Source organism: Lathamus discolor, chromosome 1 (genome assembly GCF_037157495.1).
Source record: "Lathamus discolor isolate bLatDis1 chromosome 1, bLatDis1.hap1, whole genome shotgun sequence".
Lineage (NCBI taxonomy): Eukaryota > Metazoa > Chordata > Aves > Psittaciformes > Psittacidae > Lathamus > Lathamus discolor.
The window spans coordinates 149,174,763-149,198,646 of record NC_088884.1 but is presented as its reverse complement, the minus strand read 5'-3'; the positions used below and the strand labels follow the sequence as shown (position 1 = coordinate 149,198,646).

Below are 23,884 nucleotides of genomic sequence, written 5' to 3'. Positions count from 1 at the left end.
TGCTAAAGTTGCTGCCTTTCAGAGAAGACATTACTAAGCAGTACCCACCTGCAGCAAAAGCTGGGGCCTGCCCCAGCTGTATGACCTCCAACTGCACAGCTGCCCATACAGTTCACTGTATGACTCTCTCTGCTGGTGTATGAGAGAGAACTGCCCTTCCTTGCTATTAGGCTTTCCATATAGTTTTCTGCATTATAGCCCATTCCTCTGGGGCTTCATAAGAAAAAAATACATAACCTCTTGGTACTGCAATAAACCCTTAGCAGATCTGACTTTAGCTTTTTAAAGCTCCTCTATCTGATCGTGTCATCAAGCCTCTTCCTTATCAGTCTGCTTCATGCAACATCTCACCTTTTCCCAGCCTCACTTCTGCAACCAGCCACTTGGAGCCTTCCTTTCCTCTTTTGAGTTGTGCCAGTGACCAGGAAGGGAAGCTGGCAAGCAAGCGTGCAACCATCACAAAGCAGGAAGAAAGCAACAATGGGTATGAAATCCACCCATCCAGCTAAGTTACAAAACCATATTGTTAACCATCCTGGCTCCCTGACCCCATTTAAGTTCTTTTATGAGGAAAGAACAAACTAACTGTTTCCATCCGTGGCAGGGAAGGAAGAGAGAGATATCATTGTTGTTCTGACACTTGGGAAGTGCTCAGATACAATGGCAATGAATGTTAATACAAGATCCGAGACAGGCAGATTAGGACATTCTCCAAAAATGGTTTCACTGTAAGAGAGAGATATGCCAGTTCATCAATGAGCTCTTGTCAGGGGCACCAAAACAGTTGGACAGCCTGAAGAAAGAAGCCTGTAATTTGTATGTTACAGATTCACTGCTAGCTTTGAGAGCTTCACTCCTTCCATTCACCCAGTTATCCAACTTAATGCTTATTTTTGCTGATTCCAGCTGAAACAATATACTGTTTTGTGAACAAGGGGGGCACAGAATGGGAAAAGTCTTCTAAAAGCTCAAGTATTAAAAAAAAATACAGAAAAAGTTATCTTCACCTCAGTAATCTGCGCTGAAAAAAATCCCAACACTTGGGCCCCAGATTTACAATGAAGTCAGGCACCAAGAGACTTGTATGTGGGTGCAGAGCTTCTCAATGGTAAATCATTTCATAGGTGAAGGTCTATCAGAATATAACATGCCAACTCATCCCAAACTGATCTTTCAAAAAATGTTATGCAGGAGAGAATGTCTCAGGCTTAATTTTCTATTGAAATATAACCTTCTGAATGGGAACATGATGCAGGACGGATGGAAGGAAAGTAACAGAATTTACCCACTTCCATCATACTTTTATCTGAGGAGGTCTATTTTTCTTAACATTTCATGCAATGTAGAAGGCTTACATGCTTGTGCTAGCTTGTGACACCCTAAAAAACAAAACTGCAAAGCCTCTTCTGACATGCCAGCCTGTGAGAGCACTGACATGTGAGAAAGTGTTCAGTCTATAGATGCTCTTTCTGAGTTTCTCTGCAGATCTCACTATCTTTGAGAATTTAAACGGATGATGTCTGGCAGTTCAACTCAGGCGGCCAGGCCTTTTTATCTTTTCTTTCCTTTTTTTTTTTGGAGGTGGTGGGGATGATCTTTTTAAGGCTTTATTATTTTTATCAATTAGCAAACAAACTTGGAAGCTGCAGTCAGGGCTAATGAACTTCAGTGGATCTCTGCTGAGGTCTCTGAGCCTGCATATTAGGACACAAGTAGAGGACAACGAAGCAGTTTATTTGTAATCCAGACACTGCACAATGGAGGTAGTGTTAAAATATGACAATGAAACCAAACAAATTTTAAACAGAAGATATGCCAACCCCTGCAAGGCAAATAAAAGGCTGCCAATGGGGAGTTTGCTCTTCCTAGTCACCTTTTATGAAGCCCTTGCAAGTACTCCTGCAGGTCAACCAGTTCCAGAAAATCCCTCCCAGAAATCCACCACAAACAGATTTCTTTTAAAAAGAAGGATTAATGTATTTTCACTGCCAGGTAGAAAACACAAATTTGAACACTACGTAATAAACAGTGCTTTTTAAAAAAATAAAATAAAATGTTTCTTCTATTTATAGCACTACTGGCAAGGAATTCTGGTTTCTTGCTTTTTTATTTTTTATATAGCTGACAGTATTATTTTTAACTCAAATTTCAAATGCGAATCTTAGACAAAATCAGATGGGGAGTGTATATGGAGAAGTGATAACAGAATTTTCTAGGGCTTTAGTTCTGTGCATTTTCAAGTGCTCCACACTCTCCTAAGTGATACTGGATTCAACTACGAGAAACTCACAGAACCTAAACCCAGACTTTTTATAGAATACGTATTCAGTTGCTCCATTTGGCAATATTCTCCTGTTGAGAACACTGCTGCCTATTCTATTTCAGTAAGTATAAGTAAGAATCGCCACTTTCTGGCTACAGACCATCCGAGAAGTTTACAATGGTTTGCTTGCTTTCCTACATATATTATTTTCTTAGATACTGAGGGGGTAGGGGGGTGGGGTGGTAGAGGAGGATCCTGTATTATCTATTTTAAAATTATTTACAGCTATAAGATATCAGACATATTTATCGAATCTGTTCTTCACTTTCTCCTCTCTGTATTAGAGCTAATGGAAAATGGTTAAGTAACATATTTCAAGCCATGTATCAGTTTTCACCTCTGTATAAACCTGCTGGTTACACAAGCTAATGTACATACTCATCACTAAATTACAATCCTGAAAAAACAAGAATTCCTCTATTGGGCCTCACCAGGTGACTCTTCTTAACCTATCTGTTAAGTCACAGAATCATAGGGTGGTTTGGGTTAGAAGGGCCCTTCAAGATCATATAGTTCCAACCCCCAGCCAGAGACAGGAACATTTTTCACTAGAAAGTGGTGCCTCACCACTCTCATAGTGAAGAATTTATTCCTAACATCTAATCTAAATCTACACTCTTTTAGTTTAAAGCCATTTACCCCTTGTCCTATCCCCACATGCCCTTGTAAAAAGCCCTTGACTAGATTTCTAGGCCCCCTTTAAGTGAGCTATAAGGTCTACTTGGTGCTTTCTCCTTTCCAGGCTGAACAACCCATTCTCAAAGTAAAAAAAAAAAATCACTTGCAGCCTTAAGCATTAGTTATAGAGCACCAAAGCTGACTAATCTAAATAGCATCTATCAACTATCTTTACTCTTACTGCCTAAAAAAAATGAGAGCCTCCAGGCTGTTTTAAAAACAAAGCTGTTACGTTGCCAATATTTTCCTAACTCTGCTAGCTGGCCCGCAGTATTATTCAGTTTGAATCTGTTTTTTCATGGTGTTCCCAGGAGCAACCATGAGGGTTTATGCCAGTCTGTCTTTTCCTGATCTCTCTTTCCAGGCAGCCTGGCCAAGCAATGCAGAAGAGATGGCACTGTATTGCCATGTTTGTACCCACACGGCCAGGACAATTAAAGCTAGCTTTAGGGTCTACTTCAGTTCTGAGCTTTGCTGGCATTCCTGTAAGTGAAAGGTCTCTGGCTAGTTTATACAGCTATTGTGTACAATGCCTAAAGTTTAGAATTTTGTTCATTTACTAAACCAACAATTGTGGAAAGGATTTCCAAAAAGAATGAAAAAAAGGAAACTTCACAGCTATTTCAGTGTTTCATCTTTGTTCACAGTTTGCAAATAAAAGTCTAGAATGGTTGCTACTATAAAAGCAAACAGACGGTTGAGTAAATATTTTGGGTTTTCCACGCTGAAATACATAAACTCTTTTTTATCAGTGCATTTTATGGATTAAAAAGTAGCATCAGTTGTGTGGACACAGATATTAGCTATTGGTGAAGCATTTATTCCTGATGGCATTATCTTTTTTTTCCCCCTCTTTTTTTCCTATTTTTCCCTCTACAGCTAAGCAGCTTTTCTCCTCTGAAGATCACTAGATCACCAGACAGCAATCCACTTGTAAGCACGGTCAAAAGATGCCCTAGATAAGAGATTTGGGTTATGATTCACAACCTGTGCAATGTATGTACTATTCAGGACATTCCTGACTGATACCCCTGTACTGCATATTCATATGCAACATCGATGCACAATGATGATTGTCAGAAATAATTTTCTTATTTTGATATTATTTAAACAAATCTACAACAGAATTAACATCAAAGTTGGAAAATTCAGAATTGTGAATATATTGGTCCTTTGGGTGCTGCTCCAGAAAGCTTCAGAAATGATCCAGAGAGGTACAATACTCATTAGTGAGCTTCATGAGCAAAACCACAGCTTTGTATCATTAACAATATTTCCAGGTACAGAGGACCATAAGAGTTAGGTCAGAGTATGGCACTGTGCAGGTCTAACTCTTGGCCTGAAAGCAGGTTGAGAGAGAAAGGGTGCTGCTCAACAAAGGAAAGACAAGCAGCACAGCCCAGACCTATTTTTAACAGCCAAATCCAAAACCAGGTGAAATTTGCACCAATGAATCTTTTGGTCATGGCCAGATTGTCTCTAGTGGTCCTGTTCATTAAACTTGAATGTGATCTGTGATAGAGCACAGCAAGGTACAGGCACTGATTCAGTCTGCCTGGCACATGACCCAAAGGTTTCAGAATGGACTGAATCAACTGCCAAGTCTGTTCCACATTACTCCAGAAAAACCTGCACTTGAAGGAAGGGCAGTAAGCAGGTAAATATTCATTATTTCATCTGCATGAACAAATGGTTTGCCAGTTCAGTGCAGGGGAAGAAATGCAAAGGTGACATTTCAGCCAGGCACTCTGAGTGAGGGTTAATCTAATTTTGCATTCAGTCACATACTTTATTACAATACAGTACAAGATACATCATTATTAAAGTGTTCATTGGGTCTGGATTAGAAGTGCAAGAATTATTTGTAGACGTGAAAGAAGACTTTCGGTAGGCCTTGTAGTTCTAGATTGTAAAGTACCAATTAGGTAAGAAAAAAAAAAAAGTCTATATATTTAAATTCAAGATTTTAACTGTCCTTTCAGACTTTTTTCCATTCCATTTTTCGTTTCCAAAAGCAAAAAAACCCCACCTCTTTGCTCTGCAAATGAATTCTTATAAATCTAGAATCATTCCAAGTGATTCTATAAATCACTTTGGCATGACATGCTATAGCAATAACCAGAAACAAAAGGAATGTCACAGAGACAGAAAAGTCACTACAGTCTTTTCCTTAACTCATGAGCAGAATTTTAATAAGAAGATTTTACACTTCTTTAGTAACCCTGTCCAGATCACAAACAGCTGAGTCAGGTCTGTGGCCCTGTTCTGCAGGGCCTCTTTTTAAATGGCAAACAAACAAAACCCAGCTCAAAAACCCAACTCGAATGTAGTTACATTGTGATATGAAACTACGTTTTGCAAATCATAATAGCAAGGACTTAAGACATATTCTGATGTACTAATGTGCCTTCAGCATTTAATTACTGACACTTCATTAAAGAGTGCCAACAGTCTAAGGAGAGGTTAGTTAATGTCATAGATTGACATTGCAAGTACAACCTCAAAAGTCAAGAATTCTTAAACTGGACTAATCACACAAGTTAATGATTTCCATGAATTTTCCTTGAATCACATCTCAAGAATACACAGCTCATTGGCCCTTTCCCCTTCAATAGCAACTGGGTGTTACAGTATATGGTTAACCATGGTTCCTACATGTGTAAGAAGAAAAAAAAAGCCTTTGGGGATGGGTTAAACAGTAAAAGTGTGATGCAAACAGAAATATTAGATCTAGTCTTAGATGCTATGCTTAGTTACACAGCATACAGTAAACTGAGGAATAGCACAAAAACCACAAAACATTACAAATATATATATTTTAAAGGGATCATGTTGTGAGAATTGCACCTGAGATAAAAAAAATCCTAAATGCTAAAATTTGATGTATAACTAGCTAAACATTACCAGTTATTACACATAAGTGTATGTATAATGAAGATGGTAAAGGAGAGTGATTAAACATGCAGCCTTACAAAGGGAATATGATAAGTACAAAAATTTACATGAAATTTGGTACTTGATTTCAGAAAAAAAGCTCATCCAAAGTCAGTTCAAACAAGGCCAAGTAATGAAAGGTGAAAATATTCAGCTCTGAAAATATACAATAGTTCAGATCTGTAATCTGTATTATTTTTTTCACATTTTGTCTATTTCATTAGCTGTATTCCAGTAAATTAAATTTTGATTTCTAAAAGCTTTGCAGTGTTTTTTTGATTGTGTGAGTTCCTTCAGACTCCCTACAGCAGCATTAAAATTTAATCGTTTCTTATTATTAATCTAAAGAGAAGTTGGCCTATTTTCTATTGGTAATTGATTATAATTGACGAATAAGTTAACATGACACTGTGTTGATGTTGGCTCCAAAGATTTACACAAAGACTGAACAGAAAACATGAATGATAGATAGGCTTTTCTAAGACATTTGTTTTGCTTTATTGTTTTTCTGTGAACCACTGCATTTAAAATATGCAAGATGCCTAATGGAAGAACAACTTAACAGGCAAAGAACAACAACAGGACTGGGGAGTTGAGATGTAATCTGTAAGGATGTGGTGCCTGTTCCCAGTACGACAAACAACTTGGGGACACAATGTGATGGAAAAGAGGGCACCAAAGGAGAGATGAAGCAAGAGAACTTGTGAGAACTGAGACACATTGAATGAAGGCATAATTTGGAGAAACTTCAAAGCAATCTATGACACTCTGCAGACATCACCATCTGCCACATACTTCTAAAGATTTGAGCTCTCAAGGGGCTACTTTCTTCAAGACATGAACATCTTCACAGAAGAGATTAGAGATACATCATGAACTATCTCATCCTGACCATTTATCATGATAAACCTGCCAAGTGCATTAAATTTGCATAAAAGGATGTGGTCGCCTTTAATAAGCTACCTATTTCTTGATTTCTCAGTGACAAAAAATGAACTGAAACACATTTAGGAAGAGTGCTGCAACTAATCGTTGAGTGAACAGTCTTTCACAGAATTGCCACACTACAATCTAGCTCTAAGATTTTGTAAATGTGCTTTTTCATTCAAAGTTTAGGTTGTCAGCTATTACAACACTGTGCATCTCCCTAAATGAACAAGAAATGCCAACTTAAACTTGTAAAAAATAAATCTCTATTACAGTGTCACTTAAAAAGGAAAAACCCACAGCACTGGTATTTTGAATGATAATCAGCGGTGGAATTATCTGTATTCATTGCAATTCCCTGTATCAGCAATGGAGGTTCTGGGTGAAACTTCAACTAATTTCACTTTTATTTAAGTTTTTATGCTGACATATCTAACATTTTCATGTGTATGTTGTGACAACACCCAAAGGGAAATACTGAAAGATATTTAAATCTTTGTAATCTAGTGAACATTTGTTAATAAATAATATATTAGCTTTTTACCAAGTTATTACCTGTCTCAGTATAGTTTTTTAGATACCTCCTAGTTAAGTTTGAACTGTATCTCATCAAGGTAATAGAAGTTAACTAAGTAAATTATCATCACTATAGGATATTATCCAATCTTGAACTTTCATGTCAGGTCACAGCGAATTTCAAAAAGTCCTTTTATACTGCATGCTGCATCAGCAAACCCTTCTGCTTTTACTGTTCTCTTTGGTTTGTACTGTCTATAAAAATGGTATTTAAACATTCCTTCTTCTCATGGTCAGCCAGTTTGGTAAATTCTGGTAAAACCCACTACAGGAACACACCTTGAATGCATCAATTATCTGCAAATGTGCATCCTTTTTCCTTCATCTTCCCCCCAAATGACATGATTTCCAGTCAACTTTTTCCAGATATTGTGTTCAGAGTCTCCAGTAAAATCAGCAAGCCACAGACAAAATCCCAAAGATATTTTACAAGATGGTTTCTGTGGGATGGAAGGGACTCAGCCTCAGCTGAAGGACTGCTTCCTGGTAACAAGCTCCTCTTTCCACCAGCCACCATAAATAGGATTTACAATCTTCCTCCAAAGTGCCTGTAATACTCTAGGTTAATGCAGGCGATCTCACCCCCTCTAGTGACTAGTCCCAGTGAGAATAGGATACAGCTGCTTACTGATGGTTAACACCAGCTATTCCTTCAGCTTTTGACGCTGGCAGTCCCAGGTGCCAACAGCACTGCCATGCTGCAAGTGCTCTGCTGGAGGCTCCTACAGCAGGAGCTCCTCATGGGTCTTCTCCTTCCCTAAGGGCCACCTGCAAGTACTTGACTAATGAGACCAGCCTACATGATTCTTTAGGAATTAAACACATTGTCTGGAAGAGAAGCAAGGCAGGGAAGTGTGTTTACTAAGCAACAAGAGCCTTCAGTCTGGAAGATTCAGGCCCCAACACATAGTAGCCTTGTTCAGCCATAGCCTTCCAGAAAACCTGGCAGCACACCAGCTCAGACCTTTCCTTAGCTGACCTCTGAAAAAGCCCGGTAGCAGAACTACCCATTGCCCAAATGTCTTTATTTAGCAATGTATTTACAATCTGCCTGTGCTATGATGACAGAGCACATCAGAGGGTTCAATCCCCTCATCCTGCACCCCACTTTATCCACAGGATCTGGAGAAGCATGGGGCAGCTGAAGAGATTTAGCAGAGTTTGTGGAAACTTGGCCGGCTCCTGAGGAGGCCTGGGCTGCTGCCCTAGCAGCCTCCTTCCCCCTCCAAAATACGACATGCTTACAGAGGCAAGCTCATAATAAAGAGCAGTGTCCTTTGAGGAGGGTGGGAGTAGGGGGTCATTTGAAAGTGTGGTAGCGAGAAAACAGGCCAGGACTTTCACCAAGGACTACAACAAGGTTGCACCTCAAAGGCACAAAGTACAGGCAGCAAAATCCAACAGTGAAGCATTTTCTGTGAGAAGCCACAAGAGAATTAAGAATCTGTTATCCTTGGGAAGAACCTGGTAAAGTCTTTCTATCACCACAATAAATAAATAAACTGACATTCATTTATCAACCACAGCCATCGCCTTCATTGTGATTCCTCTACAATTACATGGTGGTGTCCCAGCTTTCTAGCCCAAATCACTTTATCATGCAACTGTTTGTGCAGTTTTCTTTAATGGATTCATGCTCAAAGCTTGAAAGTAAAGCAGTGATGTATTTTTTCAGTATTTAAAGCATAAATAACAATCTTAATAGATCTCAGATGTTTCATTTCCTCCAGCCCTTGTTGATGATTGAGTTGGTGTTGATGTAGATGATTTTTTAAGATCAGTGGTCAGTTTGATGCTGAAAAAGGTTTAGATCTCTGGGAATTTCAAATGCAATTCCTAGAAACAAACAAATCATTAAGGAGACGCAAGAGAGACAACTATGAATGCAAGTGGCTGTTATTTTTTAAAGTTCTTTTATGGCCTGAAATGCACCGACAGGTTTTAAATGCAACCGAGTGTGAAACAGACAGTAACATTTTGTCAACATATATAAAACCCTGTAGATATAATTATATCAATCTCATTTTCTTAGCAGAAGAACTCCAAAGTTTCTTACAAATAGCAGATTGAAGGAATCCATACTTTAAGGTAGCTATACACGCAGGTGATGTGAAGCTAATGAGGAATTTGCTGTTTATTTCAGCAGAACTCAGATATGCTAGCTGCACCCGTTTTTTCACTTACTAAAGCAGCAGCTTATCATTTACTACACCAAATAAATGAAGCACTATACAGAAAGCACATCTACAGAAAAAGGCTGCTAGGCTCAGAACTCAGGCCGTGCTGCCAAGCACACAAGTTCACAACTGTTATGACCAGCTCGACCCTCACTCTGATTTTTACTGGGAGAAGTCCTTAGTCTCCTATAAGAAAGCAAGCAGGGAGGGGGGTTTGAAGCCCATATTTAGCTTGTACAGACCCGTCATGTGTGCACTTGACATCACAAAAATGCTGTGAGTCTGCCAGGTCAGCAGCCACAAACCCCACATGCTGCCAGTCGCAGGCTGAGCAGACACTAAAAGGCTACGAATTTCATTTAATCATCTCCTTTCCTCTACCCAGTAAAGCAGTAGAGGCTAGCAACTGCTGGGGGGAAAAAAAAAAAAAAAAAATTACCTATGAACATCCAGGGTTTGGTTTTGATCGGTTTGGTTTTGAGTAAACCTAAATAACGAATCTCAGAAGGGTTGTTATTTATTAATACAGCTAACAATGTAGGCTACAGAGTCCACTTTTCAAGGAGTGTGTGGATAAGCTCAGCTAAATGATGTACTTCATACAGCCTGCCAGATCTACCTACTATTCTGCTAATTTACGGGCCATACATTTCTCTCCAGCTAGATTTCTGACTGAAAAAAGCTTCACCCCCTTTCTGTTGTTTGTTTTGCTGCACAATATTTCTTATTAGAGAGTGATGCTTGCTCTTAACCACGCTTTCTATTACACCTTTGGCATTTTTTAAATGGGAAGTGCAAATATAATCTAAGCCCCTAAACATGCAGTTTTATCACATAGCCAACTATGGACGACACCTGAAAGCTAAATATGCCTTCTAGTCCTTTTAAGATTCCTCAAATTCACCTCTAAGCACAAAGTCACCTAAAGCTGGTAAACCCATTAGAATAGGTAGGTTCCACAAAAAACAAATTGTTGATGTATCAGCTGCTTCACCTTCTTGTAGCACCTGTGTATACAAGAGCCTAATGCTCATTTCATTGACGTAAACAGGAAAGCTTTGCATGGGATGAGGAACTGAAACAAACCTATGAAGCTTGTAAGACAGAAAAAGATTTTGTTTTTCTTTTTAAATCACACCAGCACCATTGGCCTACAGACTATGTTATTTGCAACCGTACACCTGTGTGCCATCAATCTCCAAGGAAGGGAAAGACTGCTGGGCTGAGCTCTCAATTTATGTTTCTCAGTTGACTCTTATAATCACACTCAGTCTTCTCAAGCTTAGTGCAGCTATGTTGGTAACAAAATTTGCACACCAGGTGGGTTTATCCAAGTTCCCATGGTCCTAATAGCTTTATGTACATCCTAATAATAATCTTGAAAATTATATAGGTAATTGTCTTTCTAAAAAGTCACCTTCAGCAAAATTGGGAATTCTTTCTTCTCAACAGGAAAACTATTTTAATAAAGTAGCTGGTACTCGCTTATAAAAATGGTGAGAAAAAATTATTGAAAAATCCACCTTTTATTTGATGCTCTTTTTAGTTGTGCCATTAAACAAAGCTAAGGAAATTCTGGGGTCCACAGATGATGAAAGGTCCCAAAACAGCATGGGCGTTGAGCAGAGTCCACTGACAAGGATCCCTTGGTTCTGCAATACTGTGATCCCAATGAGGCATTAATATTCATATTCAAGACTGCAATTAAAAAGGCTCTCACTCTTGTGTAGAAGTGGGCCCAACCCAGCAGAGGTGCAGCAAACTGCCTCACTTCCTCATGGAAATTCAGTACACCAACTCGATACTGCAGAAGGTGGAAGCGTAATGAAATACAGCAGAGACCATTTCAGTAGTTTTACCCATCTATGCTCTCCTGCTCCTGACCAATGAAAAACAATGCACACGCTTTCCAACTTCAAGCAGTCTCAGGAATGATTTAGATTTCTATAATGTGGTAATCATTAAGATACTGCTATTAGATCACCATTCAAAAATCTATCAGGACTGTGACTACCTTCATTTACATAACACCAGAAACATTCTAGTTTTGCTTAAGGTAGTCCAGTTTCTTTCAAAATGACAATTTAAACAGCTCCTTTCCCTCGGAACAAGAAAAAAAATATTTATAACTCCCTTATGTATTTGCAAGCAAATAGAGGTAATGTCTGTCACAAAGCAAAATCCATTAGACTATAAGTAGTTTGGGTACTGCAAGTAGTCTCCAAAAGGCAACAGATGCGGCAGACTGGGGAGGGAGGAGTTGATTTTGTCTTTTTATTATTCAAAGTGGGTCTGTTTTCACTGGCTAATTAAATCAGTAGAGTGCAAACAATAAAAGAAAAAAGTGTTGCCTTTCTTTCCTAGAACAACCTTGCTGGTTCATCTCTACTTATTTATTACAAGAACTTATCCATTACAACACTTTTCAATATTCCCTCCCCAAATCCTCATGAAATAATATACATATTCCAGATAAGTCTTTCCACTGTTAAGAGAAAATGGACTTTGAATGAGCTCCTTTGATTGATATGAAACTACTGAAGAATTACAGTAAAAAAGTAATAGATTTAATAACAATATCAGATGTACAAATGTACGAATCAACCAGCAGAATGCTGCCTTAAAATATATTTGTAGTTGCTTGGCAAAGCCAGTAGGCTTGCATGGGTGGGCTGAATTAGTTGAGAAGTAACGAAATGTGTTAATAACATTAAAAAGTCGTCTTCCAAGAACTTACAGTATTACGGTATTTTCTGGTCAGATAATTCTTTGCAGTGCATAAATACATGTAATATCAATTAAAACATTTTGATCTGTGAAATCAAAATTATTGTGGTATATTTAGATTTGGGTTTGAAAGTATTTAAAACACTATTATCTACTTTTAGCCTTTAGTTAGCTAAGATACATAGCACAACATTAAAAATGTGCTGCAGTACTCCACTGTGCTGCCACTGTAAAAGAACAGAGAAGGTGGTCCCAGTCCCAAGAATCTTATAATAAATATAACTATTTATTTACATTATTATAAATAGGAATTAAACATATACACAACCCATACACAACTAAACTCATACACAACCCTGTCTTCGTGATATTTATACCATTATATATAAATATAATATAAATATAATGGTACAAATATCATGAAGACAGGGTTGTAGCTACCTAGTTTTAAGACCATAAATCTCAGCAAAGAATCAAAATACCTGTCCATGAAATAAGGTAGACTGCATGCCCTGAGTCCTGTGCTGCTACTGCTTCTCACACCAGCAAGTTAAACGCAAGTTTGGGCATGTATGTCTACGTATTATGTCTAAATGGCAGCACTGTGGACCTGAAGATAAGGGATAACAGAGGGATGCAGACCCCTTGCATCATAAGACAGTGGATTCACTCCTAAGTCGGTATTTGGCAATGGAAGGCAACTATTTCAGCCCAATTGTTGCCAAGTTTTTGAAAATGTCAAAGGCAAGGGAAGTGCCACAGGACATACTGCAAGAGTTTATGAGAAACTCCTCTTAAACACTCAGGATCATCATGGAAGGAAACATGGATATGCTTGTTTGAGGACACAAGTGATAATCAAGAAACTAGTGTCAGGTAATCTGAGGTTCTGAGCCTTTACAGTTGCAGAGTTCCTTCTCAGCTCCATGTGTTACCATCAGACTCATTTTAAGTTTACTGAGAATTTCTCAGCAAAATACAGCTTCGCTATAGTTAATTCACAGCTGAAATACTATCTACTTAACTCCAAATTCAGGGGCTTAGAGAGTTGTATGCCCACTGCCAAATGATTGCTACACCTTGATTACTTTTAACTGTCCTACTGTCTGAACACACTCAGCAGCAAAAAGTACTTTCCTCTCTTCAAGCATTCTTCTGGTTAACCACATTAATGGTTGCAAACAAATAAAATATTTACTCTGTAATGCAGCCAAAACAGTGTTTCTTTATGTAATCTGAATGATAAGCAAACACCAGAGCACTGAAGACAATAGCAGCAGGTGAGGCTTAGCAAAATGATGCCCCATCTTATGACACTTCACAGTAAAATACCTAATATAAGGACTCCAAAGAGAAATAAGCCACTACCACTTAATTTAACTGTATCTTGAAAACATCCTACAGTAACCCAGCAAAGAGATTTCTATTGACAGTTGGATGAGAGGTCATTCATCAGTACCCATTAACCTCTGGCATTTACCTGTTTGTTTTATAAAAGATCCTTGTGTTGCTTCATAAGCCACAAGGTGTCACAGTGGCTCAACTGGCAGGATTCTTGTCAGCGTAGACATGAAGGTTGTGGCTTCAGGTTATGTACCAGTGCTAACACCGCTCTGTACAAGGAAGTCTGTGCTACACTGCATATTTAGAAGTGCAGCCCTTTGGATGAAACAATCAGCAAAGGTGTAGCTCGGTTGCTTCAGGATGTTCTTGATGGAGGTGCTAAATAATCTTACTGCACTGTCAGAGAACAGATGTACTTGGTGCACTGTCATCTTGACCGATCTTTTTACTTTTCACTATTAACCCTGACAGAGTGTTAAGAGGTACTGAAAAGAGCTGAGCTAATCATTCACATCAAATAGATTTTATGACTTCTACTTTACCCTATCCAGAGTTGCTAGGAATTAATAACAATTTATTTGAATGCATTACTTATTCAAATTTAAGACATAATTTTGCTCGTCTTTCATAACAAGCAGTCTGCTGTACACATGTAATATTCTGCTAAGACTATATGCTGTGATTGGCCATATATTGTGTCTTACTGTTTTACATCCATGACTGGATGAGCACAGATGGAGTCAGAATTTAAATTGCCAGGAAGATTTGAATGTTTTCACTAACTCTTTCTTAATACATTTTTCTAAAATAACTGTATGGTAAGCAGCATCCTGTTGCATGGAAGAAGAGGAGCCTGGAGAAGAGAAGGCTGCGTGAAGACCTTATAGCAGCCTTCCAGTATCTGAAGGGGGCCTATAAGGATGCTAGGGAGGGACTCTTCATTAGGGATTGTAGTGATAGGACAAGGGGTAATGGGCTAACACTTAAACAGGAGAAATTTAGTTTGGATATAAGGAGGAAGTTCTTTACTGTAAGGGTGGTGAGGCACTGGAATGGGTTGCCCAGGGAAGTTGTAAATGCTCCACCCCTGGTGGTGTTCAAGGCCAGGCTGAACAGAGCCTTGGATGACACAGTTCAGTGTGAGATGTCCCTGCCCATGGCATGGGGGTTGGAACTAGATGATCTTAAGGTCCCTTCTAACCCTAACTATTCTATGATTCTATGTCCATACATTACATTTACTGGCCGGTCATTTTCCCATCGCCACCAGTCATTGCCATTAGTTCACTTTACATTCATACACCAGTCAGTCCTCACTGCAAAGCAATCAGAGATTCTACACCGGTGTATTTAATTTCTAAGTACCATGGTTCTATTTGAAAAGTTCTGGAAAACCAAAAGAGGAAACGCTACCCCTCAGCCTAGGCCATATAAAATAAGCAACTTCTTTCCAGAATGCCCAACAAACTGAAATTTGCATTCTCTAATTATTTGTAAGAATAAAACTCGATTGAACATTCACAGGAACACACAAAGAGCACGAACATAGCCAAAGCAAATTCACTGTTAAACTCTAGTGAATAGTCACGGAAATGTTGTACGCAGTATCTGTTGCACTCACGTAACAAACCTTTAACCAATGTGTTGGCTTTTTATGGCCCATAATTCATGCCAACACATTCATTAAAACAGGCTTACGCTTTTTAACATAACAGTGTGCATAGGTGTGGCCTTCAAAGAGTTATTACCATAGTTTACAAGTGTGCTGTTCGTAAATACAAGCAGAACTCCAGTCAGTGCAAAATGCCAAGCTTCCCACAAAACATATGGCAATTTTTTTGCTCTGTAAAATGGAGAGATGCACTATATGATGTATAACTGCATCACATTATGTCTGAACTTCTAATTGCTTAAAATGCTACTTCAGATCACATCAACAACATTATTACTTAATTACCCTAAGGGTTAACTGATACTCAAGTGATTAACTCTCGGCAGAAATGACAGAGCTATTGTATTGCCCTCATCTACTACACCAAGGGTATGGTTTCAAACGCACATATAGAATCTATATGCTGACAATGTTTTTAATATCTTGGTATGGCAAAGAACAAAGGTGAAGAAATGCTGACTGAGTACCAAAAGGAAGGAGAGTCCCTCCTGCAATATACTGAACAACAAGAAGAATTTTAATTTGCTCTAAAGGAACTAATTTACAGCAGTTCTTTTTCTTTCTAGTCACAGTAACATTATTTTAATGCTGAATGGAGTAACATGGAAACATTTTTGCCACTTAAAGTGCATACAGGAATTACGGAAGGTGGCGACACTGATCTGAAAACACAAGTTACTATCAGAATATGGGGGATGGAGACTGTTGTAGGCCTTCCTCTACTGCCCCATAACCCATCCATGAGACGTGTTAACTGCATGAAGAAAGCATACCATTCTAGGTGCAAGGCATTTCCTATTCCCTTTTTCCAGCTATAAAATACTACCCTGGTTGTACACCTAGCGGCAAAGCAGGTTTTATGCCTGCCTTGCCAGTCACAGGCTGGAGGATCTCTGGTCCATAAAAAGGGAGCTGGTTAGGAATGCTGGTATTACTGACTGCCTTACTGGGGTATGAATTATGCGGAGGGTGCTTCAGCTTAAACACTAATAAACTGAAAACGTTTCACACTATGTACTTTCCTGTTTTCTGGACATTTTCCTCTCTCCCTGTGACTGCTGTATTTAAAGATTTAGAATATTTTTTTTTTTTATAATGTGGTCATTAATATTTCAGAATCTCTTTGTAACCTGCTCCAGGACAGATGGCGGCTCTTTCTCAGATACAATCTGCTAATGGTTGAGGCAAAACTACACAACTGGAACAAGAATCAAAATAAGGTACATGAAATACCTAAAATGCTCAATGTACTGGAAGTCATCATTTTCTCAATTTACTACTTTAGAAAATAACCTAATAAAGTATATAGTTAGAAAAAACAAATGTTTGAAACTCTGAAAGAAAAGTAAAAATAGTCCCCTGCACAGGTGATGTAAGCCTGCACATAATAGTACTCAAACAGTTGTTTCTCCAGGTATTTAGGTTTTGAAGAATAAGCACAGTGGATCTATTATTCCCTCTATTCTTGGGTCTGCCCTAGTCAGGGCTTTCCAAATATGATCACTTTCATACACACCTAATATTGCACTTGCCTTCTGAATACAACAGATAATGTCATCCAACCAGCCCTTGCAATTCTTCTGCATCATGAAGAATGCTCTAGTCTGCAACTAGCAGTTGTGTAAAACGGACATGATCTGGACAGATACTGAATCTGCTGTACATTCCTACTTTGATGGCAAAACTCTACCTGGAGAATAGATTTTCCCCTTTCCTTTTTAAAAACACACACACAAATGCTACAGACAGATCTGAATGTTTCTGCTCAGCTGACTAGGCTCAGCAAGCTGACTATGGCTTAGAATCAGGAAAGATGGATAGCAGCAGCTATTACAGATCATGTCTGATAGATAGTACAGCAATGTTCTAATATATTAGTTGCTTGGAAGGATGCAAAGACCTAATATTTAGTTTGCAGGTAACTAGGCAGTAGATTAAGTACATTTAAAAGTTATAAAGTTATAACATAAAGCTATGGCTTTGCTGCGTCAGTTGTGAGTTTGTGATTCTGCCCTGGATGTGAATATTGACAACAGAAAGAACTCAGGCAGATATTCTAGATTGATACTTATATTTTAGCTGTAGTTATGAGAGTTCTTCATAAAGAAATCTGCTACACACTTACGCTTCAAGCCTGTACGATGCAGGCAGGAACACCACCCTGGCCAGGAGCTTCATCGTGTCTTTTTGACAATGGTGTGCAAACAGCAAGGTGAGGCCAAGGCAACCCAAGTGTCACAGGGAGGACAGCCTCCTCTTGTAAAATTTATCGCCTTCGCAAAAACTACACACAACCACAACTTGTGAGTCCTGAAGAGGTGACAGGCTTAGAAAGTCACCTATCCTAGCTCATGTTTAGTTCTGCAAAGGTCTAATTTTTCCACATTGGTAATTTTTCCCTAGCCTCATAAGGCACAAAAGTGCCAGAGTTGTCTCCAGAAGCATCAGCTGTTACCCTACGAAGGTTTATGGTCCACTGGTGGTTCTAGTGGATCCTCACTTACTCCAGGAGTACCAAGTGTACTGTTTGGCTTAGATCACTAACTTACAGGCTTTAATTTAGAAGGGCCTGGCTGTCTGTCCACCACAATGTAATAGAAATGCAAACAGCATTCTGATCATAAAGTGCTTTCTCTCTGAAATTCTAACAGCAACAAAGAGAAAGAATGTACTGGGGAAAAGAGAGACACAAGCCTAGGGAGGAGATTTCAGCTAGGAGCTCGGGGAGGTTTCTTTAACTACTATTTTTGCCTAATAAATAAGACCATTGAGACCTGGCCAACAAGCCCTGCCCTACCACAGTACTTTTCAGAGACTAATCATCAGCCACTTTTGGGCCACCTTGTCCCTGCCAGGATCACCCCTCTGAGGCTTCAAATAGCCCAGGCGCAACTTTTGGAAAAGAGCACCCAGCAAAACTGAGGATATATGCTGGCCTGTTTACACAGTACAGTGCAGGAAAGAAAGCTCTTCTTTAGGAGGAAGCAACTGAACAAAGTATCGGCACGGTTGGAATGCCTGTTTACAGCAGATATGCAACTTTTGGCAAAAAGATACAAAAAAAATACCATTTGAAGTGAGGAGCCCAGCTAAAAATATTGCAATGAGTTTAGCAATCTACCCATACCCTTTTTCTCTAAACAAAGAAAGTGTATATACCAAAAACAAATGATTATTTTTTTTATCTGATCTTGCAATCCTACTTCAGGCAAAACTCCAGCTTAAATACGAGCACAGGACTGGGCCCTTGCTATGATCTCTATTTTGTTCCTTCTCACCATCCAGAGGCTTCTATTTTTGAGACTGGATGTGCATAGTAAATCTTGTTTACACCAGGGAAAGACTAAGAGTAAGTTTTTTTAAGTGGATTTATGGTTTAAAGAATGAAAAAGAGAAAAGGAAGGGTTGAAAAGGTTTCTTTAGAGAAAATGATCTTGCAAGCATCAGTGATTTGCAGACGAGATCCATTTTTACACTTTCCCACTGACTCACTCTCCCCCCTCACCAGCCCCTGCCCCAAAACCTCCCCGTTACTTACACACGCAGTTTATGTTGTATATTATAACTTGAGGGAAAATAAAAAAAGGCAGCAAGACATCCCTGATTGTAAGCTAAGAATCAGCATGGAAAGGAAATAGAGCCTTTTTTTTCTCCTCCAGCCTCATAAGAATTGTCAGTTTGTAACGATTTTAATTGAAAACAGCTGCAACTGAATTTTTTTTAAAGGGATGAAAAAACTATATGAAATAAAAGACAATCAGTAAAAACAGCCTTGAATCGATTCTACCTAAAGGAGTTCAAGGGTTTTCTTTTAAAACTGACCTTTTTCATTTCAGCAAAGCATGGTTCATAAGTGCTCTTTTAAAATACTTCACTCGTGTTCCTAGAATTGCCAAGTATATTTGTGGGTGAAAGAATATTTCCTCCAAAATCCTTTCACATATAAGTTTATGTGTTTTCCTCTCGTCAAAACAAACTCATTGGACAAACTCAGACTCATGTACACAATATGAGAGATCTGTTTGCGATATTAAGTTGCTATGTGAACAAATGTGATGTCACAACATAGATTTTTATGACCAATCTATTAAAAATGCATCAGAAAGAAGAAGAAGATATTATTTCATCAGCTAGCAATGTGAGGAATTAAAATAAGAGACTTCCATTAAAGTGCAGAAATTTTGTTTAGCTTTGATTTGCTTTAAATATTTGGTTGAATATGAAACACTGCATAGGCTTCCAGTTCATTTAATAGCTTTTAAATAATCATAACATTCTGCTTTATTTTCCTTTTAATTTTCTTCACATTTTCTTCCATCACAAAATCTCTGCTTCTGTTAAATACACTATACAGTTTAATAGGAGTTTAATATGCTTTGATTAAGCTGATTGTCTTTAAAACAAACATGCTACTTATCAAGTTCTCTAGTCACCCCTAAAACACTGCTCTCTTAGCCAGAAGAAAGCTGTGTTTTGCATAGAACAGCGATGTAAAGCATAATCTCTTGTAGTGACAGAGATACAGATGAATTTAATATATTGTGATATGCAGAAGTTCTTACAATATAGGGGACAAAATAAGCAAGTGAAAGGCTTGATACATTTCTTTGATTATTGGTAATAAAGCAACACCTCAAACTTTAAACTGTCAGCAACTTCAGGTGATCTATCCACAGCGTACTGTAATGTGACTGAAAAATAATTATATACAAGATATAATCACCTTTTGTTTTCTTTTAAGTGTGAGCAATTTCAAGTGATTAAAAATTAGAACAGAAAAGGATTTACAACATCAAAGAGGAAAAGAGGCTTTTTTAAACATCGAGTTTTATGAAAAACAGAGAAAATGTTTAAGCTAATTTACCTATGCTGCATATTGCTAGTTAGAACTTTAGAAACTGCTGATTATGCCACAACAGGATTGCTTTCTTGAAATGTTAAACTAACACAGATATAAAAACGTCAAGATAAACTGGAGTGAATGGCAATGAAAACCTTAAAACCACACACAGAGCAAGGAAACAGCTGCATTTTGGTTAACCAGAAAGATAATCAACTATGATAGAAGTAAATAAGATTTATCTTTATATCTATCAGAGATTATTAAATATTTAAATAATAATTTTATTTCTCTAAATCAGGATTGTTGATGCATTACAAAATGGCACTAGATGTTCCCAAAGTATTGTTAAGAAACCACTTTTTAATTTCCATTTAGAAAAATGTATTACCACATCAGATTTCTTTGAACAACTTCTAAGGGAGGTAAGGTGTTTCTGCACAAGAGTTCCTAACTCAGACTCCCTAATTTACTTTAGATCACATAAGAATTAGCTAGGTGGTGGACTTCTGCCAGTACTTACATCATAAAACCACCCCCTGCCTGAGTGTGATTGGAATTCTTCGCCTAAGACTGACCCCGAATTTAAAAAGGCAGTTATAGGTTCTGCCTGAGGAGCCCATAAAGTTGTAAGAAGTTTGGAGAGCAATAGTTTGCACATCTAGACCAGGCTAGAGCTGCTAATTCTTTACTTTCATTTCTTCCTAAAGAAAACACGAACAACAAAGATAGCCATGCTGCATCTAAATGACCTTTCTTTAATCAAATCTGTACTTTATCTGCTTAATACACTGAGCACATCCTTCACACTGATTATTATTCCCTTCCACCCAATGCTGACAGAAACCAGAATGGAGGAGTGGATTTCCCAGGGAGGGTCCTCAAGCGCAGAGCCACTTTGAGGACACTTCTATCTCCCCGAACACACCATAGACCCTGGTGCTGGGAGAGCAGGAGTAGAGATGGCATTTATTGATGGCTTCTCTAATGGTGTCTCTACCAGCCATTGCTTTTTTTTTAATCATTTCTCACCTACCTGCAAGCTCTGGAGAGCAGCTACAGGAATTCTCTACAAAGGCAGGCTCTGCATGGAGGGGAGAAAACTGATAGACATGACATACAGCTAATCTTTTCATAGACTCTCCAAGTATCCTCTGTAAAACTTAGATTCTGTACATTTTGCCCTGCCTTGGAACTTCTACAACTGCAAGGGACAGAAAAGAATCTGACTCTACAGGATTATTAAGAACATTTTTATTTTGTAGGAAAAGAGGAAAATCCCAAAGGTTTTCCAAAGATACATTTGGGATAAGAGCTATAGGTTCCCATTTTTTAATGCATCCTCACTTTCTGCTGGCTCTGTCCAGAAGCTAGGTCCAGGTGGAATCTGACAGCTTGCTACCCCCAGTCTTTTGGAAAGTTTCTTTGTAATTCCTTTCCCTTTAAGCTGCTTTGCTTGTGCTTACCTACCCCCTGGGGCTCACAGAGTACAAGCAGCCTCCTTCAGAGACCAGTGCCTACATTATTGCAAAGACTGCCTGAAGAGAAATGTTCACGCAGTAAGCCCGTATCACCCACACCACAAGCACATTCCTTCCATGACATACAGGGCTCCATCAATCTGGACTCAAAAAATTCAGAGCTAGTTATACATTCTCCAGAAGCCTTCAGCTACCAATCTCAAACATGCTTGGAAGTGCATAAAATTAATGTGAAACTTCTACTCCCAACGTGCCCCAGAAGCCAGCATGATTCTTTACAGGCTGTCCACACCTAGTCACGGCAAGTGTCCCAGGAAACTAATTCAATTTTTAGTTTTATTAAGAAAGGTGCTTTAATTGGAGGATGAATGAGCTGAGCTGAAGCTGGCTAGAAATTACATTTCAACAAACAACAGTGCTTACAGCACAGAGCTCAGAAATTAGAAAACACAGAACCAGAATGTAAACACTGAGCCATCACAAGGCAAAAGTATTTTTACTCTGAGCAAATACAAGAAATGCTGGAGCATGAGGCCTTCATTAACTAAGCACTGTTTGTCAAAGGACGATGCTGCTGAAACCCATAGCAGTACTAGCAAGGAAAGGTAGTAGGTTATTGCTTTCTGCCCACAACAATTCCTGTGAACATGCATAGCAAAAACTGCAATTAAACACACTGAAGTCTGAGCACACCTCAGCAATGCATGAGAGGGAAGCTGCTTCACAAATCCCTCAAAACTTGTTTGGTGTAACATCTGTAAAGGAGCTGCAAGCAGAAACTGATCAATTACCCAAAGTACCACTTTAAATGTGTGTAAAAAGGCTAAAATAGCACTGACAGCTTTTCAGAACAGCTGAAGGAATCATTTAATGATACATATTTGTTCTTTTCACTTGAAAAAGTCTATAAATTGCTTCATCAATATGTACAGGAATGCAAGGAACAGAGTTGCAAGGCACTAACAAACAGTAGCAAACAATCCCCACCAAGTCCCCTCACCCTCTGAACAGCAGCAACCCTCTCCAGCCAACAACTTTGGGCAAAACTGACAACCAGTTGCTGTGATTTTGGGAGCAATGAGTGCTTGGAGTTTTCAGCCAGCAAGAAGTGAATTTAGCAATTATTCCACAGCAATGTTTGAAGAAGAGCAGTGGTAACCGTGCTGGAAGAGCACTTACTCCACAGCAGTTACCCAATCAGAAAGCAGGTCACATCTCGTTAGCTGGATCATATACATTAAACGTCACAGATTCTCCATGGCTTAGCTGACAATTCAGGCATGTGTGGTTTATTTTATGATAACCTCGTGTTCCCTTAAACAATCACAATACAACAAACAGATCAACCTGAGATCCTTTACCATGCTTCATGGCACGAATTTGGCAGGTATTTGCCTCTATATGAAGCTACTCACATAAAAGATGAATACTTTTTAAAAGTGTTTTTAGGGCACCACTAGTAAACTACTATGAAAATTTGCAGCACCAAGAATGTTTGCTGCACAAACACAGGCACATGGGCAGAAATCCAGCCTGATTCAGTCCACACATTTTTCACTTCTACCGACCAAAAAGTGTGCTTCATTTAACCATGTAAATAACAAGATGCAGCCTCCACTATATTTTTTTACTTTAAGTGGCAAAAGTATTTCCCCTTGCCATTCTGCATATTCTTTGTGGTGGCTGATCTGGATTTAGAAGCCAGAGTGTAAAAACCACTAACACATTATACAAAGCATAATCAACAGTGACTGTAGTTTACATTACTGGGTACTTTTGACAGCTATATGATAAAGTCATGAACCGATCATCTCTCTTGCTAAAAGCAACTGCAGTCCAAATGTAAACATGAATTTCTCTTGTCGGTCGTCCTGAACATGTGTTCTTTAAGTGCAGCCTAGGAATAAGTTTCTAAAACTCTGCTGCTGTTTTCTGTTACCATTCATTCTCAATTTTAACGAGTTCACAAAGCAAATCCAGAGAAAGGTTCATCTCTCCCCCTAAACCTGCAACATTTCTGAATCAATTTTGTGCAAAAGCTCAAGCGGTACCTTGCAATATTATAGCTGCAAACACCAGCAGGACAGATCCTGAGCAAACACACTAAGGCAAAGAAATTTCCTGAGAGCAGCATTATAATCAATCCTGAAGTGCTGTACTGTAATTTCAAGATTTCAGCCTAAGCTGGTATCTCCTCAAAGAGTT

At 38.7% G+C, this 23,884-nt stretch overlaps 1 protein-coding gene across 10 annotated transcripts in view; it reads right to left on the bottom strand.

Moving 5' to 3' along the window:
• LDB2 (LIM domain binding 2) overlaps nt 1–23,884 on the bottom strand; it is a 228,626-nt gene that overhangs the window by 204,323 nt on the left and 419 nt on the right. The window lies entirely within an intron of this gene.